The sequence below is a fragment of the Drosophila mojavensis genome, unplaced genomic scaffold, assembly GCF_018153725.1.
Source record: "Drosophila mojavensis isolate 15081-1352.22 unplaced genomic scaffold, ASM1815372v1 contig_136, whole genome shotgun sequence".
Taxonomy (NCBI): Eukaryota; Metazoa; Arthropoda; class Insecta; order Diptera; family Drosophilidae; genus Drosophila; species Drosophila mojavensis.
The window spans coordinates 27,204,282-27,228,080 of record NW_025318667.1 but is presented as its reverse complement, the minus strand read 5'-3'; the positions used below and the strand labels follow the sequence as shown (position 1 = coordinate 27,228,080).

Sequence of the window (23,799 nt, the reverse complement as noted above, 5' to 3'; positions counted from 1 at the left end):
TGCTCAGAGTTAGGCCATAATTCTTGTTATTCCGAGTAAAGGATATAGTAGTTACACTTGAGAAGTTGCTGAAACAGCTTTCCAGGGCTTTCTCTTTTGGCTATTAGCACACCTAAGTGCTTTGATAAGGCATGCTTAACACTAACAACAAACTCAGACTGATTGATTGATGACTGACACGGTAAAAGCTGGAAATTTTATATAAATAAATTATTGAAATTTAAGCTTCAGCATTTAACTGGCTGTGAAGCCATTAATGCAGATGAAGGTAGCTTGGGTTTTTGTCTGTAATGTGCCAAAAAGTATCTCAAGCTGCTATTCTTAATTGCATTCGTATTGCAATATAACATTTAAAATCTTATTGAAATTATTTTGGTTTATTTATTAGACCTTACAGTTAATATAAAATTCAAACTGACTTAAGCAGTGTCTATTGGGCTTTTCGACTTGTCATTATGAATTTTTGAGAGCGGGCTTTACTCTTATGTAATCTCATTATGTTAGCCTCAACATCCCAAAAGAGAAGAAACCACTTAAATATATATAGGTAAACCACTTACTTAATTAATTTCGAGTATGAATTTTTGGAATATGCAATATGCTTATAGCATGTGAATAGCTCAGGAATAATTTAGTTATTTAACAATTGATATATTGATTAAGTGAAATCAGAGTAAGTCTATTTTATTATATTTATATATGAGTTATCATATTTTTTTTTTTTTAATTATTACTTTTACCATATTGAATACCATATTCAAGATTTAAAAATTTGTTTTATATTTGTATCTTGAGCCCAGTAAAAATGGAAAATCATGGCTGGTTTCTTTGAGATTATAGATTGAAGGAGGCATGGCAGACTCCATAAAATTAATATATTCTTGATGCAAATCATGTTTATTTCAAATAATTGGTAACTATTCCGTCTTTAATGTTATCGATGTAAAATGATATCGAAATTCGGTAATTAAATTTGAGTTCGATCATCATTTGATTTAGAGTCTCAAACTGTTACATTTTGTCTTATCTGTTTATATACAAATTTTATTTTTTTATATGTGTACATTTACCTATAAACATATATTTAAAATTTTACTTCATTTAAACTCTTTAGAATTAGTGGGTCATATCGACAAGATGTAAATGAGTTATTTTTTCTAAATTAACAAATATTCAATTGATTATTTAGATCATATACTAAATATTTAATTTTAAGTCCCTGAAGTAACTTCTAAGATATGAAACAAACCATTTGGCCAATTGGTAAAGGCATGCAGCGCCAAGCGTAGGCATTTTTGCTACACATACACACACATACATATGTGAAATTTATTCCATGATTCACAATGTATACTTAGTTGTGCGTGGATTGTCATTGCCATTGTAGTTTGGATTTGCTTCTTTGCGTTTGAGCTTTGATGTGGCGGTGTTGATAAAACAGATGTGAGTGGCTGAGGAGCTCTGAGTGCAACTGTCCTCTCAAATATTTTTTCTAAGTTGAGTTTGAAATGATTTTTGAATCCATTTCATAGAGATCTCAAAAAATTTAAGCCGTAAATATTATAATATATATCATACGGGTACGGCAAAGTTGGGGCTAGTGCATTTCATCTTGCCTTGCATCTAGAATACAGTAGAGTCCGGCTTTAACGACTCTGCTTATAGCGTCTTCCGGTTATAACGACGGTCCCTTGAGCATCGCTATAGTCGGACTCTACTGTATATTGACTTCATGTATGCTCTACGCCTCTAACGACAACTCAAATCTTCAATGGACTGCAGGCCGTAAAGAAAGCTCAGCGAGTGTTTGTTTTTGCCTATTTTCAGTTTGCTCACTGTCAAAATATTTCTTTCGCATTTTGCTCTCAACTGAAGCTGTTTATGTGGAATATGACTTGCTTTTGTTTGCCATGATTGTTTACGTTTTGCTTGTTTCCTGTCTAGGCCCCACCCCTTCGCATTTGCCAATTTCCCATTTTCCAACTCTAATTGCTGCTGTTGCGCTTTGTTGTTTTTCACGCGCTGCCTTTGCGGTGAGCGTCTGGCGAAATTTTGAAAAAATTGCGCATCGCCCACTGTCAGGATGCGCCGGGATGCGACACGTAGCACATAAATTGTGTCAAAAGCAGATAAAACAAAGTGCAGTTGTTTTTCCACACATGTACATGTGTGTGTGTGTGTGTGTGTATGAGGACAACGGGATATCAATCCGCAGAAACATGCCCTTTCACACCGCGTTATCGGCGCCCCTCACCATCCATGGCAAAGGTCCTGCCGTCCTCGTCATTGCCAGCACATTAGATCATAAATAAAATTAGAGCAGCGCCTTTGGCAGCGCCTCTTGCGTCCATTACGCGCGTCCTATCAGATACGCCTGGTGTGCAAATGTATCTGGCTGCAACTGCTGTTAGTCCATCTGTAGCCGAGGCTGGGTTGGTTGCTTCGTTGTGTAATATTGATTAAATTGGTGAAACTCTTTTCTCTCTCTGCTTCTTCTTCCTCTCGCTTTTTTTTTATTTTAAATTACTGTAAAATTTCGCACACTCACCCAGTGGTAACTCAGTCTCATCCAACCTCTGTCTGTCTGTCTGTCTGTCTGCCAGTCTCTCTGTCCGCTGCTGTCCGTGTATGTTTCACCCTTTTGCCATTATCCGTTCGATTGCTGCTGCTGCTGCTGCTAATAATATTGACACAAAGGATACTCTCTGGTCCTGCACTTCATACAAAAGGTATGAAAAAGAGGATGAAATACAGCAACAACAGCAGCAGCAGCCATGGCTTTGATCGGTGAAGTCAATTGTAACACATCGAATTGTTCGCATTGATAGATTTTGATTTATTTGCAGTTATTTATATGCCTTCAACCAGCCAGTCAGTCAGCTCTCTCTTTCTCTCTGTACGTGTGTGTGTGTGTGTGTGTGTTGTCGATGACTCGACGCCTCATTGAGTGACGGCCGTTGCGGCAAAGGCTCTAACTTTACCTACTTCACAGCGACATTAGATTATCCGTTCTTATCCTCGATTTTTGGTTTTTACCCTTTTAGTCGCTTTCCACAGCAAAAGATTCGCACACACTAAAGCAAACACACAACCAGAGACAGAGAGCTGTAGAGAGAGAGAGAGAGGGAGGGAGGGGGGACAGAGAGACTAACATGCATAGCAAGGACTTGCCACGTGATGCACATGGCCTACAGGACATTGCATCTGCTTACAAATATCTGCATACGACAGGCTGGCGAGGGTCCACACACGAGTTATGCAGAAGTCTTGCATTGCATTTGCCATTATTTATTCCTGACGCAATTCTGTCATTGGATATACGTAAGCATTTTCGCATTTTCACGGACAAACTGCATTTGTTACATTGAAAACAGTTATGCGCATGTTAAAGCTAATTTGATTTAATAAGAGAGCTTTGCAGGCTCTTAAAGTGCAGTTATATACATACAGGGCTGTCCATAGTCGGTGAACCCATCTGACAACCCTATATATTTCGACAGAGATGGGCACACGCCATATAGGCTCAAGGCGGCCATTTGAGAGATATCATATTCAAAAAAAGTGATGTCAACAAATCTACTTGAACTAAATAAAATGATTATTATATTCAACATAAAAAATTGTGGGTTTTCTTTGATTTAAAGATAAACATAGTTTCCTTGAATATGGACAACCCTGTAGCACACATGACCGAGATAATCTACTCATGTTGTTTAAAGTATCTATTCCTATGTTGTTTAAAGTATCTATTCCTATGTTTGAAGAGGCTAATAGAAGATTGGATTGATATCGGTTACCTCATTATATATCGGTTACATCAGTCAATGAAAGGAAAATTTAAGGAACTTCTTTAGTTATCGTACGAAGTCCTGAGCAAACTAGTTTCATACTTTGATAGCCTTCCGACCTATATGGATGATTATGTTTCCGTTTGAGATTTACTTCTATCTGTTCATACTATCTATTTAAAATACTAAATTGGGAAAAATTAAAACGACTTTTACTTGAGGCCAATCAACCCTATCTTGGAACTTATAAGATCTTGAATTCATATCGTTGATCTATTGGTATTTCGAGTAAGAAGCAATTTTATTTGTTCACACCATCTATTGCATAGATGTATTCTTACATGGAATATATATGTATTGATTTGTATGCTTAGTCGATTTAAACTCTAATACAAGTATCACAAATATCTGCCCAAAAAACGTTGAGATAATTCTGCAACAAATAACCAATATATTGTTAAATATAAATAAGATATTTAGCTTATTAAGGCGTAACTGCCTCAGCTTTAGTCCCTTAGAGATTCATAAACTTCATCTTAATGCGATTATCTGTTATCTTTAGGCAGATTGCATTCATTGCAATCTCTCTCTCTCACTCTCTTTTCAGCCCTTTCTAGTGTAACTGCAGTCCGACTTCAGCAAATGTCCAAGTGTCCAAATGTCTAGCTGTGTGGACGCCAACCGCATTGCTTGGCCATGGGGGTGGTTCGCGCATTTCCTTTGCTTTGCAAAGTGGAAAGCCCACACATATGTGCATGTGTGTGTGTGTGTGTGTGTGCATGTGCTTATTGCATATCCTTAAGGTAATCACATTCACAATATAATAAAACCATGCGGTGACGTTCGCTTTGCGTTCCAGCTGCTGTTCGAGCCGCAGCGACTGCTGAATGCGCTGCAGCGGCACATGTGTGTCCACGTGTGTGTATGTGTGTGTGTGTGTGGGTCTGGGTGTGAGCATAGCGCATTTGGTCATGTGGTTAGAGCCGGGCCAAAAGCAGCAGAAGAAAGCGTTTGCCTTCATTTTTGTTGTACTTACATCTGTCCGCATGTGTGTGTGTGCGTGTGTGTATTTTTTTTTTTTTTTTTTGTGGAGCGTCTTCTTTTCGTTTATTTTGAAAAGTTTGTTGGTATCCGGCTACAAGTCCCTTGGGCAGCATTTGCCACCCCATTCACAGGCAGTTGTGTGAGAAGACAACGCTACAAGCAAACCACCCACACACATGCACACACACACACACACCTTGGGCGCTCGTTTGGAATTCTTCAAGTTAATGTTGTTGTTCCTGTTTTCATTTTTTTACTCCTTCTGCTTTTTCTTCTCTTTGGTAACTGTGTTGTTTTTTCCTTTTCCAAAATGGACATATGGCCATTGGCATGCCCAAGCCTCGGCCGCCCGCACCCACATTTATCAGTGCATAGCTGTGTGTGTGGGTGTGTGCGTGTGTGGTTATCTCCATGTAGGTTTTAAAACCTTAAACAATTTCGGCAACGGCTTGCGAATAGACTGTAAATTGGGAAATTAATGGCCCTGTTACGGCTCGTGTATTGTTTTTTAAAGGGTTTTCCTTAAACCCCCTTTGTCCCTTTGCCACTCCCGCACATGTTTTCCTTTTTCTTTCATTTTTGTTTTTTTTTCTTGTTTTTTATTTTTATTTATTTTGCAGACTGACTGATAGGAGGCGTTTGCCACCCACTGAGTGGTTGTCTGCTTAGCCTGTGCATCAGGAATGGACCTCGACCAGGACCAGGACATGGACGTGGACTTGGCATTCTTGCGGCTTTTCTATTTGCAGTGGGATTTATGAATTTGTGTGGCACGGAATTCAGCGTCTGGAAACTTTACTTTTAAATAAGTTTTTTCTTACTGCCCATATGTAGCTCTGTCTGCTTGATGCCTGTAGATAGATATGAAATAGTTTAGTTAGGTCTTTGAAGCTTTTATTTTTGCGAGACAATAAAACTGTTCTAAATAAAAAATAAATGGATGTAAATATGATTATTTAAGCATGGTTTAGCTTATTCTATAAATATTTACGAGTATGTGTATCCACTATCAAATATTAATGAAGCATCAAAGCTTTTACTGAACAAAATCTGTGTTATTTATATGGTGCATGATAACTCGAATAAATAGAAATTAACTCGAAATCTATGGAATATACATATTTGAATTAAATAATAACTAGAAATTTAGTTTACTTCTGGAAGTTGCTTACATTCATTCTTAAAAGACGGACCCTACAAGAGCTTTTTGTAATCATTAGTCGCCTTTTATCTACTCATCTTTGATTATTTTCTTTTTTTTATTATTTCTCTCCATTACATTTTCACATACTTTCTTATTCCTCTCTTATCTTTTGCGTTTTTGTATTTAAATCTATCTTCTTATTTTCAAATTCTTTACTTCTCTTCGTCTTCTTGCTCCAGCTCACTACTTTGCTTTTCTTATATCAGCCACAGCTGTTCAAATATTCTTGTTCTTCTCTATTTTTTTTTAATTTCTATTCTTTTATCTACTCTTTTCTTCTTCTCGACTTTTATGTTTTATATTTCGTTCTTCCTTATTCGCATCCGCTTTTTATTTCAATCTTAACTTTAATTGGGTTTTCATCTCTATTCGGCATTCATTAACTTACTCTTCTCTTTTCTGCTATTTCTATTACCGTTTCTTCTATTTGCTTTCTTGATTATTTCTCATAATATACTTATTCTTATTCTTTGTTTTCCTTCTACGTTCTTTTCTTCAACTCTCCATATATTATACTTTTTTGTTCAGGATTTTCATAATACTTCTTCAATATGAAGAAGATACAAGAATAGATCAAGAAAACTAAACTACATGAAAACTAAACTAGTCGAGCAGTTAGCAGAGTAGCAGACTCATGAAAAGAGTATTTGTTATTCGAGCTTATCAGTGGGCTTATCAATGTTTGAATTTCAGCCTGGAGGGCTCTACAAATAGTTGGGACTATGCTCCACTTGGTTCTCTAGGAAGTCAGATAACATTAATATATGCGAATCGAATAAAGGGAAAAAGTCTTAAAAATAACTAAACAGGAAACAACGAAGAGAGAATTGCGAAAACATGCTCAAACCAGGGCATTAATATATGTATATATATCTGCATATATATTTATGTAATATTGGTTACTGAAGTGGGCGCAAACAAACAGAAATAATAAGACACGGGCAGAGAAAGAGAGATGGAGTTGGAGGGGGAGGGGGAGAGGAGGGGGAGAAAGGGGAAAGAACAAAACAACAGAGGACGAAGCATATGCAAAAAATTTAAAATAATAACAACCCAAAGGAAAACAACATTTGCAGATATTTTGTCCTTGTTTGCGGCGGGTTTTCTATGGAAAGGGATGGAGAGAAGGAAAGAGAGAGAGAGAGACAGGGAGAGAGAGAGGGGAGTGGGGCTTGACGATTGGGGATGAGAGGACGTTTTGGCCAAACGGACCGACCAAACGGTCAGGATATGTGCTGCTCCCAGCGCAGACCATAAACACACTCGCACACATAGAGACGAAGGACTATAGATTGAATGGAATGATACACATCGAGAGATCCCGAAACGCGCTGTTCGGACTTTTGTGGGAGTTGTTTGTGTGTGGGAGTGTGGCGGTGTGGGGGTGTGGTCGTGTGGAAGGGCGCAGGACATGTCTTAAAATTTTAAAAAGGACCACAGCAGCGACCAGGCGACGACCAGAAAGGACCTTGGCAGCTGCTTTGCATATGTGTGTGGGTGTGTGCGTTCGTGTGTGTGTGCGTGTGTGTGGACTTTTGGGTGTAGTTTTGACAACGAGCATTGGGCTAAAAAGTTTGTGCTTTGTATATACACACACACACATATGCAAGCCAAGCATATAGATATTTATATATTTCTATATATACTAGTATATATGTATGTGTGTGTGTGTGTGTGTTTGGGTGTATGCTTTGCGGTCCTTTTGGGCGGCAGAAGGTCCAGATGCTTGTTCTGTTGCCCGGTTCCGTTTCATTAGTTGGACTGTCGTTTCGCTTACCTTCATGCTGTGGAGGCTTAAGGGGGAAGGGATGTAGCTCAGCTCCATATACACATACACATGCATATCTATACATATGCATATAGCATACATGTGTGTGTGTGTGTGCTTTGCGGCTCCGCCGAATGCCGAATTGGATTTATACGTGTATAATAAAAGTACTTGACGGGTGGGCCAAAACACTAAATGACTATAAAAAGCACTTTGAAGAGGGTCAAATGGAGATAAATTTGTGTGTGTGTGTGTGGTCACAAGGACTTGCGGGACGCTGTGTTAAGGATATTTGCTTGTGTCTAATGTGTTTTTATTTTCCAGCTCGTTTTCGTCTTACGTTTTACGATTTCGACGGTCACTTTTGTGGACGTGGCGAACGTTGTTGGGCTTCAAATGTCCTTCGTCCTTCGTAAAAGGGCTATTTGCATGCATGCATGTGTGTTTGTGCTTGTGCGCGTGTTTGGCTGCCTGTGGGTGTGTGCGTGTGTGTGTGTGTCTTGGGGGTTTTCGTTTCAAAGGGGGCATTGTGTATTTTATGGCCACACACCCAGCATTTCTTTTTGCGCCTTTTGACATCGGTCTTTCGGTTGTTGGACCAAGCCGACAACTCGCCCCGCCATTTGAATAGTACCCATCCATACGTTAGCGAAACCCAAATGCCCCAACCACCACAATGCTAAACTTTCCCAATTTCCCATTCCAATTTCAGATAGCGCATAGTGCCTAGGTAGTTTAGTCCAGAAAGCATTTCCTTCAATGAGACTAACAAATGCTCTTTCTTTATTATTTCTTTATTATTTTATAGCTGAATGAAAGAAGGAACGTTTTTTTTTTTTTTTTTTTTTTTTTTGCCGGAAATTATTACAAAGCATTTAGTATATTCTGTTCCAAGTTCAAGTTTACATTTAAAGCACTAGCTGACAAGACCAATAATTGTAATTGCTTATAAGCATTTTGTTTACCGCATAATACGAGGTAATTCGGAGGTTATCGGTATTGAGAGATAGCTAATCAATTGATGCACAAGAGCAACTTTTTGAAAATATTGAATAATCCCAATGAGTTTCAAATGTGAGCTGAGCTCAATCTAAGGTACAAAGTTTTAGTTCTCACTATAAACGTATTTACTAAGCTCCAATATAACTCCGCTATATAAGATATATGGAATACACTTTTCTGTCAACTGAACGATCTCTGCTTTGGACGCAGGCAGTTTTGCGCGCAGTTTCATAAATCACACAACCTTTCAGAGGGGTCGAGCCAAGTTCTTAGCGCACATTCCTGCAGTACGAAAGGCATATGGGTCCTGAATGTCGAAAGTAATTCGATACTTTTTAGGGTTGAGTCGTAACTGGACGTTTGCATCCATTTCTAATTGCAAACTGTCAATTACTTTTGAGCAGGAGAGACAGAAGCAGCGAGCGTGAGCGAGAGAGAGAGAGAGGGAGAAGGAGTGTGAGTGTGTCGCGGAGTTATGGCTCAAGAAATTGGCCTTTTGGCAGCTCCCGGCGGAATATGCATGACGTATGAACGAACGAGCATTTCGCTAGTATGGCCGATTGGCCCATCTGGCAAATGGACAGCGGTCCAAATTTGCAATTTTTATGGCTTATAAAAAAGCAATAACAACAACAGCAACAAGAACAAGAACATTATCGTTTCTGTAACCGGATACCCGATACATCCGCCTGTCGCTTTAGCCCCTTGTCCTAGCCCTGGGCAAGGTCACGCTCAAGTTTTCACGCAAAAACATGATTAATTTTTGTTCGCATTTTTATGCACATTCAGCGCAGTTGTTGCCTTTCAAAAGCAAAAGCAAAACAAAATAGAGGTAAAAATATTTAACAAAAAAAAAAAAAAAAAAAAAAAAAAAAACATATCAATCATTTTTGCAGATTTTCCCCGAGGAGTTTTCCCCGTGAAAAGCTAAAACATGCAACCTAATTGGGGTGCCTGCCATTTGGCCCGAGCGCACTTTTCGTCCAAGTCATCGGACATTTGACCATTAGGCGAGGTCCTCCTTGACAAAACGGGTTTCGGCGACGGCGTCTTGGGGTTGCTGCAAGACACAAATCGGCAGGCCGAGCGAACTGGTCAACGGGATCTGGAGTGGACAGCGGCACAGCAGTTTGTCCAGCTTCTGTCCTTTGGCATTTGGCTCGATCACCTTTTGATGTTCATCTTGAGACACGCGTCACAACACGACGGCAAAGTTCAAATTGATTAGATAGTTGATTAATTACCAACTCATTCGCTCTGGTTACATACGGGAAGGTCAAGAGCAATGACAAATTTTGATAGCTCTATGATTTTCTTATGAAAATTTTTTTTTTTACGCTGAATCTATTAAGGGAATTAAGAGTGAGATTTGAGGGAAATTGTGCTTACAGGCACAGGGATGTATAGCAGCACCATATATATTACTGTTGGTCCATGTGAACACGGAGATATAAATATAGTTTCAATAATTATAAACTATCAGTAGGACTGAACTAGTTCAGCTAGGCTTACAATATATCAAATATCTGCTTGAGCTCTATCTATGATATATAGCTTTAAATCATTCGTCTAATAATATTGTGTATTCTGTACAAGATATTTTTCATTGCCCTAAAAAATAATTATAAATAATTTCTTATTATACTAAGTTGTCCAAAACTCGATTCGTAACTATTACAAATATTAAATAAAATAAGAAATCGTAACATTTCATATTGACATTTCGCTCCGTTTACCTAATAACAATATTTTGATTTCTCAAGCCGAATGCTCAAGATCTCAGTGCTCAATTCTTGAGTTAGATTTCCTACAAATTCCCCCAAGTAAATATGTTATCGCATATGCCATATGTCATGTATGTAAATAAATATCTAAGCAGAAAATGCCTATTTATTTGCTTAAACTCTTAAATTATTGTAATATACCATTCACAAAAATCGGTATATATATCAGAGAGTGAAATAAATGGAAATTGAAATTGAATAATTCTTACAAAATAAACATATAAATTTTAGCTTGATTTTTAACCATAACAGAATAACATAAAAGCTAGCATCACCAAATCTCAAGAAAGGGAGAATCTTAGTTCTGTCTCTAATTCCAAAACGAGTAAACATGAGTTCAAGTTCAAGTTCTCAAGTCTTGAGCGGGAATTCAAGAAAGCCAATATACTATTTTTTATTTCTATGAAGAGCATAAGAAGTTTAAGTTAAAATTTTGACATCGAAAAGCAATTATATTTTAGTTAAAAAAACATAACCTAGCTAAAACTCAATATAATAATAAAAATCATTAAATAAATGTGAATATATTAAATATTGATATTATTTGCCCAGTAACCTAAACAAAGCTGAATTTAACTTAACTTAATCCCATCTAACCTAATCAAAATCAGTAAATAAAAAGCGAATGTGTCAAATATTTTGTTATTAATTTTTCAGGTGGCGTTGACTAAATTTTAATTTATATATTTATAATATTTATCTTTATTAACTTATCCAGCTCCTTTATAGTGTGATCGCGCTTCATTCGACTGCGAGCTGCGCAAGGGAATCTCGACAACTGACGAATTTTTCAGCTGCCAAGCTGATCTGGGATAGATCCTACAGTGCTGTCCAAAATATTTGCCCATTAGGTACTGGAAAAGGTCATGTAATTGTCACCTCCCCGATCTGATTGGAATCGTAAACTAGCCAATCGGGAGTTCTTGCTCTCATTGCTAGGGGTAGTTGCCGATCTCGACTATGAAACAACCCCTACAAAACTAAAATATCTAATTTTGCATGCTGAGAGAGAGAGAGAGAGAGACAGAGAGAAATTTATATACATATATATATAAAGAGAGAGAGAGAGAGAGAAAGGGAGAGGAAGACAAAGGGAGAACAAGTAGATTATTTATGCTGAGAAGAATATTAGAACATTTAGAAAGTCGGTGAAAGTTTGATCTGGCTGCTCATATATGATATTGCCTTTATATTCTTTATGAATACATATATCTTAATGGTAATAATAATTATGGAAAAACAAAAGTTGCACAAGTGAATAAATGTTTCATAAAATGATTTAATTATGATTAATTGAAATTTTAATTTTATTATTATTTTTAAGACAGAAAAGAACAGATGAAGAATTTCACTCAAATGCCAGGTAAGGCAGTATCCCGCACTGTCGCTTCATATTTGCGCTTATAAATAAAGCAGCGCATTTATTTTTAAAAGACGAGTCCCACAAACAATTTCATAGTCTACTTCTGGGGGACCTGGGGACTGGGCCTGGGTAATTCCCAAATGTGTTGCCGGAATGTTGATCATAAGCAAATTATTTGCCTGACGAATGTGGAATGTGTGTAGTTGTTGCAGCAGTCGATGGCAGGAGGCAGCAAGGCAGCATGACAGGAGGGCGCAGGACAAAGTGAGGAGGTTAGGGGAACGTTGGGCTTAGGCCAGTGTTTGGGTGGGTCTGTCAAGTCGACTTGTCTAGACCTAAAAACAATGAATGTCGAATATCTGTTTGTGATTTGTTTGAAATACTTTTCAAAGGTATACACCTCCACATACACACACACACACACACACACACACACACACACACACAAGCAGATAGAGAGAGACGCATTTAAATATCTTTCGAGTGCTCTCAAATTAATTTACACCCAATACAAACACACACGCGCACATGTGTGTGTCTGTGTGTGCTCACACGTGAGCTTGGCATCGGGTGACAACGAATAAGGACTATAGGAAGAATAAGATAAAGGGAAAGGGGCAACAATTAGAAGCCAAAAAACCGAAGCCAAGTCGCCAACGAGCACAAAAGGCCCCCAGCGTCGGCTTCTGTACACAGTTTTATATAGCCATGTGTGTGAGTGTGTGTGTGTGTGTTTGTCACATGTGTATAGCCAATAGTTGTGTGCGTGCGTGTGTGTGTGTGTGTGTTTTTTACGACATGGCTGCAGCTCCACATGGCTGATTCGCAATGCTCTCAATTCCCCACTGGAGTCTACCCATGCCCCACTCTGACTCCCAGTTCCGTTCACCGTCTCCCCCTCCCCCCAGCCTAACCCTTACGCCGTTTCTCTTCACGTTTACGTTCTGGTTCTTGTTCTCACGTTCGCGTCGAGAACAAAAGGTTAAATTCGCTTTCAAATGGTCAGAATTATTTAATGCGATGGGTTTTAGGTGGCTGGCTACAGCTCTACGGCTCTGACTATGGCGGACAGGCAGGCGCACTGCGTCCGACATTGCAAGAGTGGGCGTGGGTATATATATATATATATATACATGAGTGTGTATGTGTGTGTGTGTGAAAAGGGTTATTGCCAGCGGCAAGCAAACACCACCGGCTGCTAGCTGCGTGGACATCGGACATCGGGCGGACAGACGACCATCGACCGTCGACGGCCTTTGGCTGCCAGTCGACCATCCACAGCCGTAAATCCACCCGCCGCCATTGCGATGCGCATCCATTGCCATTGCCTCTTCCGCTTTCTCTCTCTCTCTCTCTCCCTCTTTCTCTGTGTGTGAGTGAGTGTATTCAATGGTTGCCGCAACGGCTGCCCACTGCTTTGCATTAGCATTAGCCTCAACTTGTCCAGCTTTGTAAAGTTTCTTACTCACAATTAGCAAAACACGGAAGAGTGCCCAACAGATTTTGAAGCTACCCAAATTAAGAATTTCGAAAATGTGAGACTATTTTCACCCAGAATATTTTATACTGCAAATACTTATTTTATTCAAATATACATACAATTAATTATCATAAATGGCAATTGGCTGATTATATTCCAGCCTTTTAGCCAAGTCCACGTGAGAAGATGCTGATAAGCTATAAATAAATAATTCATTAAATAAGAAAAGAAAAATCTAACAACATCCAAGAAACATGCTGAAGAAATCATCCAAGTATATTTGGATATGGGAAAGCTCTGTTTAGGTCGCAATCGAATCTGAGCAATAATTGAAGTCGAGCTCGAACATATGCGCCAATGTGTGAAAATGTGTGGAAATGGCTCAATCATTTCATACCGGAATCACAACGATCGTCAACTGAGTGGACTGCAGCTGCAGTCGGAAGGATCATTAGCATATTGGGATAAGCTTGCTATGAACATACTATATACATATGTATATCAGCATGACAAATATAGTTGAGTCCGACTATAACGACTCCGCTTATGGCGTCCGTACGGTTATTATTATTATTATTGTATGTATGGTTATAGCGACTCCCGTGAACGGAAACGGATATCGGATTTTACGTATATTTATTTATATCTGCATGACATATATATGACCATGGCATGTATATTGGAGATGATATATATATTGTACATAGATGATATATAGACATATATGACCAATCATCTTGATCAATTTGAAAAGGAAAAAGCTGAAGAATGATAAAGATTTATTGAACTTGAAGTTATATCACAATTCGTATGCATTATCATACATAACAAGTAAGAAGGCTCCAGTCGAGACTGCTCGACTGGGAGATACCCTGAACCCTCTAAGCTGATATTCTAATCTTTCTGCACTTCTTTTATGCACACATACATACACATGCATCCACACGCACGCATAAGCCTGCGCTCTGCTAACTGCGCAGTAAGCAGCGACTGCGCTTGGGCTGCGCTGCAGTGTGGGCAATATTATGAGAATTTCTTTGTTGAATAACTTCTTTTGTAGATATACAACCTTAATGAAACTTTTAGAGCGTAATCATATGGTTAAAATGTGTGTACATTCCAAAGCACAAGTCTTTAGTACTTGAAATGCGTTTTTTACAAATTGGGGGCGAAGGGGGCGTGGTATCCAAAATCTGTAAATTACAAAATCTTTGTATTCATTAATTTTATATACAACGTAAATTTGAAGTCTCCAGGTCTAAAAGTGTTCAAATTAGGCTGAAAAAACAATGTCGATTTTTCGATTATTCTCGATAAAAAAGTTATCGGATGAGTTATCGAAAAAATAAAGCAAACTTGTACTGCCTATGGTATACACGAGTATGCATGCCAAATTTCAGCTCTCTAGCTCTTATATGTTCTGAGATCCTTTTGCTCATACGGACGGACGGACAGACGGACAGAGCTATATCGACTCAGCTCGTCGTCCTGATCAAGAATATATATACTTTGTAGGGTCTGCGATGATTCCTTCTGCCTGTTACATACTTTTCACAAAACCATTATACCCTGATTTCCCATTTTCAATGGGTTTAGGGTATAAAAACATGAGACAAATGAGAAATGAGGCTTTCAACAAATATATATGTATGTTTGCTATTGATAAAATTTGATAAAAAAAAAGAGTATCTGTGGTATGGTATCAAAGTTAAGAGCGTTTGTTGAATATTCAATTATTCGTGAAATCTCTTTCTCTCTTTGTCCTTCTCTCTCTCTCTCTCCCTCCATCGCTCTCTCTTTTTCCCACTCTCTATACTCTCTCACTTTTCACATGTTTGTTCGTTCGCTCAATATCAATTTGAATATCGCTGGAATACAATAGAACAGCTGTCAGTCTGATTAACATGAGGCTCAGCAACGACAATGTTTGCATTTCTTTTCGAATGTATAAAACGAAGCCTTTGTTGCTGTTTTGAAAGTTTATCATATAAATGACAACTTTATTAACAGATAACGTTAGAAGTCATATAAGAGCATCATCCAGTTGAGTCGAGTCCCTGAATATGCAAAAAAACATTCAGTTGGATTATTATTATTATTAACTTTTTTTTTTTTTTTTTTTGGCAAGGAGTGCCCAACTGAGGGATACCGTGTAAAGTGGAGTATTTAGAAATAAGGGAATATGCGGTGATTGAGCAAACTGTAGAGTTCTATAAGAATTAAATGATGAGTCGCAGTCCTAAAGTTATTTGATGGAAATTCTTATACATAATTAGTTTATTTCTTATATATGATGATTCAGATATTATTGGATTATATATCTGATGATATTATATGTCCTTCATTTAATATACTTTTTAATATTTTAAATATAAAATTTTATTATTAATGACACTAGGGAAATGAAGGGGAGTTACACCTCCATGTACAAAGTTATCCTGCGCTGTCGCTCCATATTTTAGTATATAAAGTATTGCACTTATTTTTAAAAGGAGGCAAGTTCCAAAAAGTCTATTTAATAACGGAAAGAATCAAATGTTTAAAAATTAATTATTTTAAAAATTATAAACTTTTACTGTGTACCGTATACAAGAATATTCGACTATATATACGTTTGTGTGTGTATTATACAAAATGGAATTATTTTAACTGAAATATAGATGCATATGGCTAGATAATAGCTTATCTAGCTAATCGATATTGCCTTATTGAGTCGCAATAGCCTTTTTACCCTACATTACCATTTGCAATGCCTTCAAGGTATGGAATGTTACTGTATATGTGTATGTATATGTAAATATATGTATATTTATTTATATATAGTGTCTTCGAAACAAATTACAGGCGGTATGCCCATATTTTGTTGTTGTTTATGATAAGACACAATCGGCTCACAAAGAACCGCAAAGTTTGCTATGAAGCACAGTTAAAGGTAACGACTTTCAGATATAGTAAACAGCTTGACTTATGGAAGTGGACTATTGGATATCTGATTCTTACAAAAAACTAGATATTAATGACTATTCCTACTGCAACTAAGTACTGCAACTAATACCAAATTCTGAATAAAATTGCATGCGACTTTTACCTTCAAGGAAATCGCAAACCACTTTTTAAAAATCTGATGAAAGTTATAGGTTACGATGATTATAAAATCAATTGGATGACTTGTGCAGTATCTGAAAATACTAAATTATCAAAAATACATTCTGAACGTAGTTGCTACTCGAATTACATTTAAATTAAAGGAAACCCTTATGTTGAAGCTCTTGAGTCAGGTTTATAGATCAGCTATCCCACAGAGTCTCTCGCTCATGTTTTCTTTTTTTTTGCTTGGAAAGGAGTAGGGCCTTGAGTAGATGACATGCAACAAGATTGTAATTAAACTAAGTAGTGTGATAAACGTGTCCTTTGAAGTTGTGCATGTAAACTTAGAGTTTGTACATGTTCTAACGTATATAAATATTCAATTCAAATTTCAAATGTACATAAGTCTCAATTATATATGTATTTGAGTGCGTGTGTGTATGTGTGTGTGACGCTTTGAGGGTTGATTGCTAAACTTTATAATGAGAGCAAGGAACACACGCGTGCCTCAAAATATTTACACACAATGGGCCGAGGAACGGCCCGGGCGAGAGGACAGGCACTGGCCGTTGGTCGCTCGGTCAGCAACTGCGTTGCCCTTTGGTAATTTGTTGTCCATGTATGCGTGTGTGTGTGTGAGTCGGTTTTCAACCCTTGACAAAGCTGGCTGGTGGAAATGGTAACGGGAGACGCAGCCATTGCATCTGGTCGAACAGCTAGAGTTTGGGAACTGGAAAATATTGTTCGAGCCTTATAAAGCGCTGCACGTTCGCAGCAGAAGGCAACAACAACAGCGCGAAGCTCGAGGCTCGAAGCTGGAAACGGGAACAGAAATAGAAATAGGCACAGGAACTGCCAGACAACTGGATAGGAAAGGACAGGCACGCACGGGAAGAAGAGATTAAAGGTTAGCACTCGCGACCTTGTCGGGGCCCCGGCAAGCGCTGAGTCGCTGCGGCGCTGCGGCACTGACTCGACGGCGTGGCAGCTTGGCAAAGCAGCTTGTGGCATGTACGTGCTCGTTGTTGTTGCTGTAAGCCGGACAGCGAGAGCAGCCACACAGCTAGCCAGCCCAAGCTGCCAGCCAGCCAGTCAGGCAACCCATTAAAGCGAATCGTAAATCAAATGAGTTGCATAAATGCCTACAAAATGTTTTCAATGTTTTCGAATTTTGCGGCCTACGCCAAATATGCGCAAGTAGGCAATAAACATTTGTACACCCAGTTTTTAGCCAGAGGGAGCGGACCACAGACCGCGCAGGGAGTTGCCCGGATAGGTGCTGCTGCTGCTGCTGCTGATAGGGCTAAAAGTTGCTGTTGGTATTTAGATTTGGCTGATTATGAAAGCATTTGGCAGTTAGCAGCTTGTTTAAGAAGCACTTGGCTGGGTTTAGTATCAATCGACGAGCAATTGAAGCAAATCACGATGAATGACATTATCTCCACTAAGAAGTCTCCTTGAGCAACTAATGGCTATGCGATGTTCTACAGCACTTGACATGAGTAAATGGCTTACAGCACCTAACTAAAACACTAGTAGCGTAGAGCTGGGGTAAGCAGGGAATCAGGTAATAACATGTCTAGGAAGCTTAAATCATACTAATAATTAATAATAATTAATTAACAATTTCTTAATACAGCTGCCACATTTACCATTTGACAATATCTGCACTGGTTAGTGTAATTGAGTAGTCTTGCATTGCGTAATTCTGTGCAACGTTTTACAACGCAGATTATATTAAAAGTATATTTAAAATGTATTCGTTAAGTAAATCGTTTGAAAGAGTTGACAAACAGCTCAATAATCAAGTTTTTAACATGCTAATCGTTCTGGTATTAGCATTGCTTGTTTCATAGCCAAAGAGCATTTCACAACACTAAGCTTTTAGCTGTTGTTTCTCTGTAATGGGCGTAGACTCGAAGTAATTGTCGTATAATGAAACTATATATATAATTCGTTTGTTTGAATTTGCTTAAATCAAATGATTGAAGCATACATAATGGTGTTTTACAGCACTGTATTTGAATTTACATGAATGCTGTTTTCATGATGAATTGCATTTGGCTATTTAGCTGAGCTTAGTTTTTGAGGGACTAAATGGAAAGCATATTGAGACATACGTAACTCATAAAAGATTAAAAAACGCAGTATTTTACAACACTGCAAAGTTGACACTATTTTTAATTGATTTCCCGAACATTTATTCGTTGCATTAACACTGAGATGGTAGATTTGTCTAACAGTTTTCGCAGCATTTTCCAACACTGCAATAGATGCAACTCTTTAAATTAGCTGTTATTATTATTTTAATCGTTGCTTATTTTAAATCCCAACTTTTAGTTTTCGTATAGAGTTGAATTTCTTTTTAGCTCTCACACTCTCTCTGTTTCGACTTCTGCTCACACTCTTTGTATGCTTTTGGCCGCGTGCTGGCTTTTTTGGGCCCTGACCGCGATGTGTAGGGGTTGGTCCAAAGGGGGCTGGGGGTTGGCTGTATTGGGCTGCTGCTAGCCTAGTCAAATAAAACACTTTCTAAAATTTGACTTTGGGCAGAAACCGCATTCATTACTCTTAGCCGAAAGGATGTGTAACCCTTGCAGGAATTTACCGTTTTTAATCTCATTTCAAAAGTCCTCTCCAGGCACCGCACACACACTCACACACACGCACACATACACACGCTCGTATATACATGTGCATATGGTGTAAATATGAGTATTGGTCCATCTTGGCTAGTGTCAGATGGAAAAATAAGTTCTGGTCGACGGGGTTTTTGGGGTTCGCTGAATGGGAGCTGGGCTCGAACGGGAGGATTGAAAATGATGGTCCGACAGATTTTGAAAATTGCCAGTCGCTCGTCCTGGACGACAAGATGGGACAGACAGCCGCCAGGCATTCGCTGCAAGCGAGCGGAGAGCGGCAAGTGGAAGTGGGCGAACGCAATGGCGTCTGCTGTTGCGCTGCTGTCGAGGCGGAGCTTGGGGCTGGGGTCTGCAGTAGGACTCGAGGCGACCGCAGACCTGAGCCTTGAGCTGGGTAAATATTTGTGGTTTCCGAAAGGATACTTTTAGCTATGCGTAAATTCAAAAAGGCAAATTGGCAACTTTTGAGCAGCCCTTGGTCTGACCCCCTCCTCCCGCCTCCCACCACCTTTCGCCGCCCCGGCAATCGAAATGCGGTCCGGGCTCATTTGCTGGCCGCTGCGACCTCGCGTGTCTTGGTTAGCGAGCAGAGCAGAGGATAGCAGCTGTTGAGTGTGTGCGTGTGAGTGTGGATGTGGATGTGTGTGTGTGTGTGTGTGAAGATACATATCTTCAAGCGTTGCGGCAAACACAAACACAAACACACACATGGGGCGGCTGCGCCAGCGGCCCCATTGAACCGGGGCGTCTGCCAGCTGGGTCTGGGGTTAGGGCTAGAGGACCTTGGCTGGGGCGTTGGTGATTTCATTAGGACGGTGACCAAATAGATTTATTAATCCTAAGGCTAATAAATAGTGTTGCGACATTCACACACACAGAGAGCGAACCACAGCTTCCCAATGCTGGAACCGGTTGATGCTCGACCCCGCCCAGTCAAGGGTTGCGGCTGCTGCTGTTTATTTTCGGGCATTAAAGGGCAAATTTCGCAGTCAGTTTGGCCAGCATCACTGAGATCGCACCCCCTTGATGCTGCCGCTGGCGCCGCTCCTGTCCATTGGTCAGTTCTTACCCCCTGCGAACGAGCCAATTAACCTTTGTCGGGATCGAATCTGATCACCGAGTTTTCCTGCTCTTTCGGATGCTGTGCTTTAATAGAAAAAGAAACGGGTTTTTATTATCATTATTTCGAGTGCGTTTTGAATGGGAGGCGCTCGCCTCGAAGGCAGTGCCTTAACCTCCGGCTCAGCTTGTTGACCCGCTGACCTCTCCCTTGCCAGGCGGCAGCAAATTGTTGCACTTAGCTAGCAATTAGAGCGTCGCGGGCAAATTTAATTAAAACCGAGGCAAGCCAACTGCTGGGTGACAATTCGGCAATTCGGCAATTCAGTAATTTGGCAATTGCTCTGCTCTGCAGCAACTAAGCCAATCTTAGCTGAACGTGCAACAATGCTGCATGCCACATGCCACATGCCAGCCAGCTCTTTGACGAGCTGTTGAAATGACAACATGTGCGCATTCATTACCTGACTGAGCCTGCTATCCAGGCCAGGCAGCCGCTAAGAAGGGGTTGGCATGGCAGGTGGGCGTGGGCGTGAACTTTAAGCACAATGGACGGCATCGGACTGGAGCTGTGTCCGAGCAATGAGCACGCGTCGCATTAATTAGCGCAAATCGCAATTGAAATGGAATGCACTGCGATTTCAAATTTAATTAAAAGACCAAAAAAAAAGGGTATTTAAATAGATTCAGGTATTTATATACAGACATGTACATATGTATATACTTATATATATTCATTTTGTTATATGAATATGGCATCTACTTCGAGATTTATGAAGAAGCTGAAATTAAGACTACATAGAAAACTTTTACAAGAGGTTTCGAAAAGAAATAGTTGGAAATCAATTATGATTGCTCTAGCCGGAACTGCCCGACTAGGAAACATCCTGAGCCCATGATGAGCTGGTGTGTGCGCCTTGTGTAAGCAGAAAGGCGCGAAAAATTATTGAAACAGCTATTGCTCGAAGGGTTCAGGGGATCTCGCAGTCGGGCAGTCTCGACTACAGCTTTCTTTCTTGTTTAAATATTAAAGTCCCGAAAATAAAAATTCTCGGTGCTTACTGTATATCCATAGTAAGTCTGAAGTCTCAAAAAATAAATAAATAAAAATAAATAAATAAATAAAATAAAATAAATAAATACAAAGTAAAACTAGTGAGCTCTAATCGAGACCTTGAACCCTTCGAGCCCATTCCCTTTGAAAATGCGTCCAAGATATAAAAAAAGAGTTAAATATCTCTCAAATTTATCTCCGATTGCGTTATCGAAAAAGGTAAGCTTGTACGACTTATATTTAAAATTGTACATCTACAGATTATGGTTTATTATCCGAACCGGATCGCTGCGTTTATATAGACGTATATACGGGATGGACATACATCATCGTCCTAATATACATAATGGGGTCTGCCACGCTTCCTTCTGCCTGTTACAAACACTTGAACAAAACCAGTATACCCTAAAATCTTATTTGGGCTCACTTGGGATCACGGCATAAAAACATTGGGAATTCGGAATCCAGCTCAGTTTTAGTTTGATCGATCCATTTCAATATATCTGAGACAATGTTAGATAAGTAGATAATTAGTCCTTTACTCTTCGATTTAATCATTTGTACACCATGTAGCATAACTCAACCAGATACGTGCATAGATGTTCATATGTATATGGCTTATAAAACATCCTATTTGGACTCTAACTAAATAGATTGGCCCGCCGCTGTGCGAGTTGGATCCCTTGGATGTGTTCCACAAACAGTACAAAGCCAAAGCCAGAATCGTATCCAGATGAAGATTTCATTGTTGTTGCGCTTTTAGGGGGCAATCGCTGCTCAAGCAGCTCAATGTGCGGGTCATTAAAGATGCCAGCAACAGGGGCAGGAACTGTGAGGGAGCATGGGTGGGGCTGCGAGTGGAACTGGTGTTTGGGGAGGAAGGGAAGGGAGCCAGCCTGCTGTTCCCCAATGCATTGCCCGGTTGCAATTGTGCAGCAAAACGTGGCGAGCGTAGCAGGGGGCAGCAAAGCAAAAGTCCGTCTGGCAATTGGAAGCAGGAAGCGGGGTGCATGCAAAAGTATGCGGACTCCTTTAGGCAAGGTGGACAAATGGATTTTGCAAATAAACGAAAAGTGGGCGATGCTCGGAAAGAGGCGTGAGTGGGGGCGGGAGCGAGGGCGGTCGGAGTGGCTGTGGCAATGCCAAAGTCGAGTCACAATTGCATTCGCATTCGCATTTGTTTGAAAGAGTCGAAAGAACAACAAAAACTCAGCCAACACGCACACATACACACACACTTAGAGAAAGAAAGAGATAGAAATATACACTATGTGGCAGCTAGAGGAAGAATGCACAAAAACCCACTGAAAAGTTAGAAAAGTCATTGAATGTCAGCCATGCAGCAAGCGCAGGCGGTGTGTGGTTGCTTGGTTGGGCGGTTGGGTGGCTGGGTGGATGGGTGGTTTGATGTTTGTGTGTGGGCGACTGTGGGCTCAGCTCAGTTGCGCCAGTTGTAGCTACGTGTATATCCTTGCATCCTTGCAACGCCATCGCACACACATTCGCCGGCTTAATGATTCTTTTATTCATTATTTTCTGCTCTTCTCTTTTTTGTTATTTGAATACCCTGTAACCGTTCGAAATGGCACAACGGGGTATGCTGTTGTATACCCCAAAGGCAAATTATGCGGCAGTCCACTTAATTTTGTGTATTTGCCTTTTTATTGGTCCGTCTACCCGATCATCTGTTCGATTGTTTTATTCATTTAGCTTGTGATCTTTCCGAGTTACTTGAGTTATTCATGGATCCTACTGTCTTTTATTTCTAATTTGATGTAAATTAAAGAGAGAGTTATATACAGGATATTTAATAGATTTTTGGGTTACGATTTAGTTTAATAAGTCTGAAATATTATGGCTTCTTCTCCTTCTGATCCCAACTTACAGTAGAATACGGTGCTCCAGGGACCGTCGTAAAACCCGGAAGACGCTAAAGTCATATAACTTTGTCTGGGGACTAGACTTTCCGTCGTAATAACCATACAGAAGCTATAAACGGAGTCACTATAACCAGAATCTACTGTACAATATATATATTCATTTTTAACATAAATCCAAATTAAATATTATTTGAATTTGCTGTGAATATTCCAATTCCTGCAATACCAAATGCAAATGAAACTAAATGAATTTTGTGGTACGACAAGTGCATTGACAGTCGGTCAAATATATATACGCATTATCAAGCCGAAGGCCCCATTTGTCAGCGCGAAATTCTTAAGTTGGTCCTAATAATATATATATAATCATATATTAATACTATAATAAAATAATAATTATAGCCTCTAATAATATATAATATATATATCATTCATATACATATACATAACGTGATTTTGGTTGCTTGAATAGAACATGACGAACGTTCTATCAAATCCAGAGAGTTTTCATATCTGATTACATTTTCACATTAGACTAGGGTATCTGGTAGTCGGACGCTTTCGAGGTTCGCACATCAACTTGTTTATTATATGTTTTTTTTTTTCTTTCTCCATACGAACTTTGCATATATCGCATGTGCTTT

The 23,799-nt window shown here is 39.3% G+C and overlaps 1 long non-coding RNA gene across 1 annotated transcript; it reads right to left on the bottom strand.

Moving 5' to 3' along the window:
* Window positions 1–5,419: 5,419 nt before the first annotated feature.
* On the bottom strand, window positions 5,420–11,370 carry LOC122757587. Its single transcript, XR_006357685.1, has 2 exons — window positions 11,301–11,370; window positions 5,420–5,683 (listed from the first exon to the last, which is right to left on the bottom strand). It is a non-coding gene; the product is annotated as an uncharacterized LOC122757587 (long non-coding RNA).
* Between the last annotated feature and the right edge of the window lie 12,429 nt (window positions 11,371–23,799).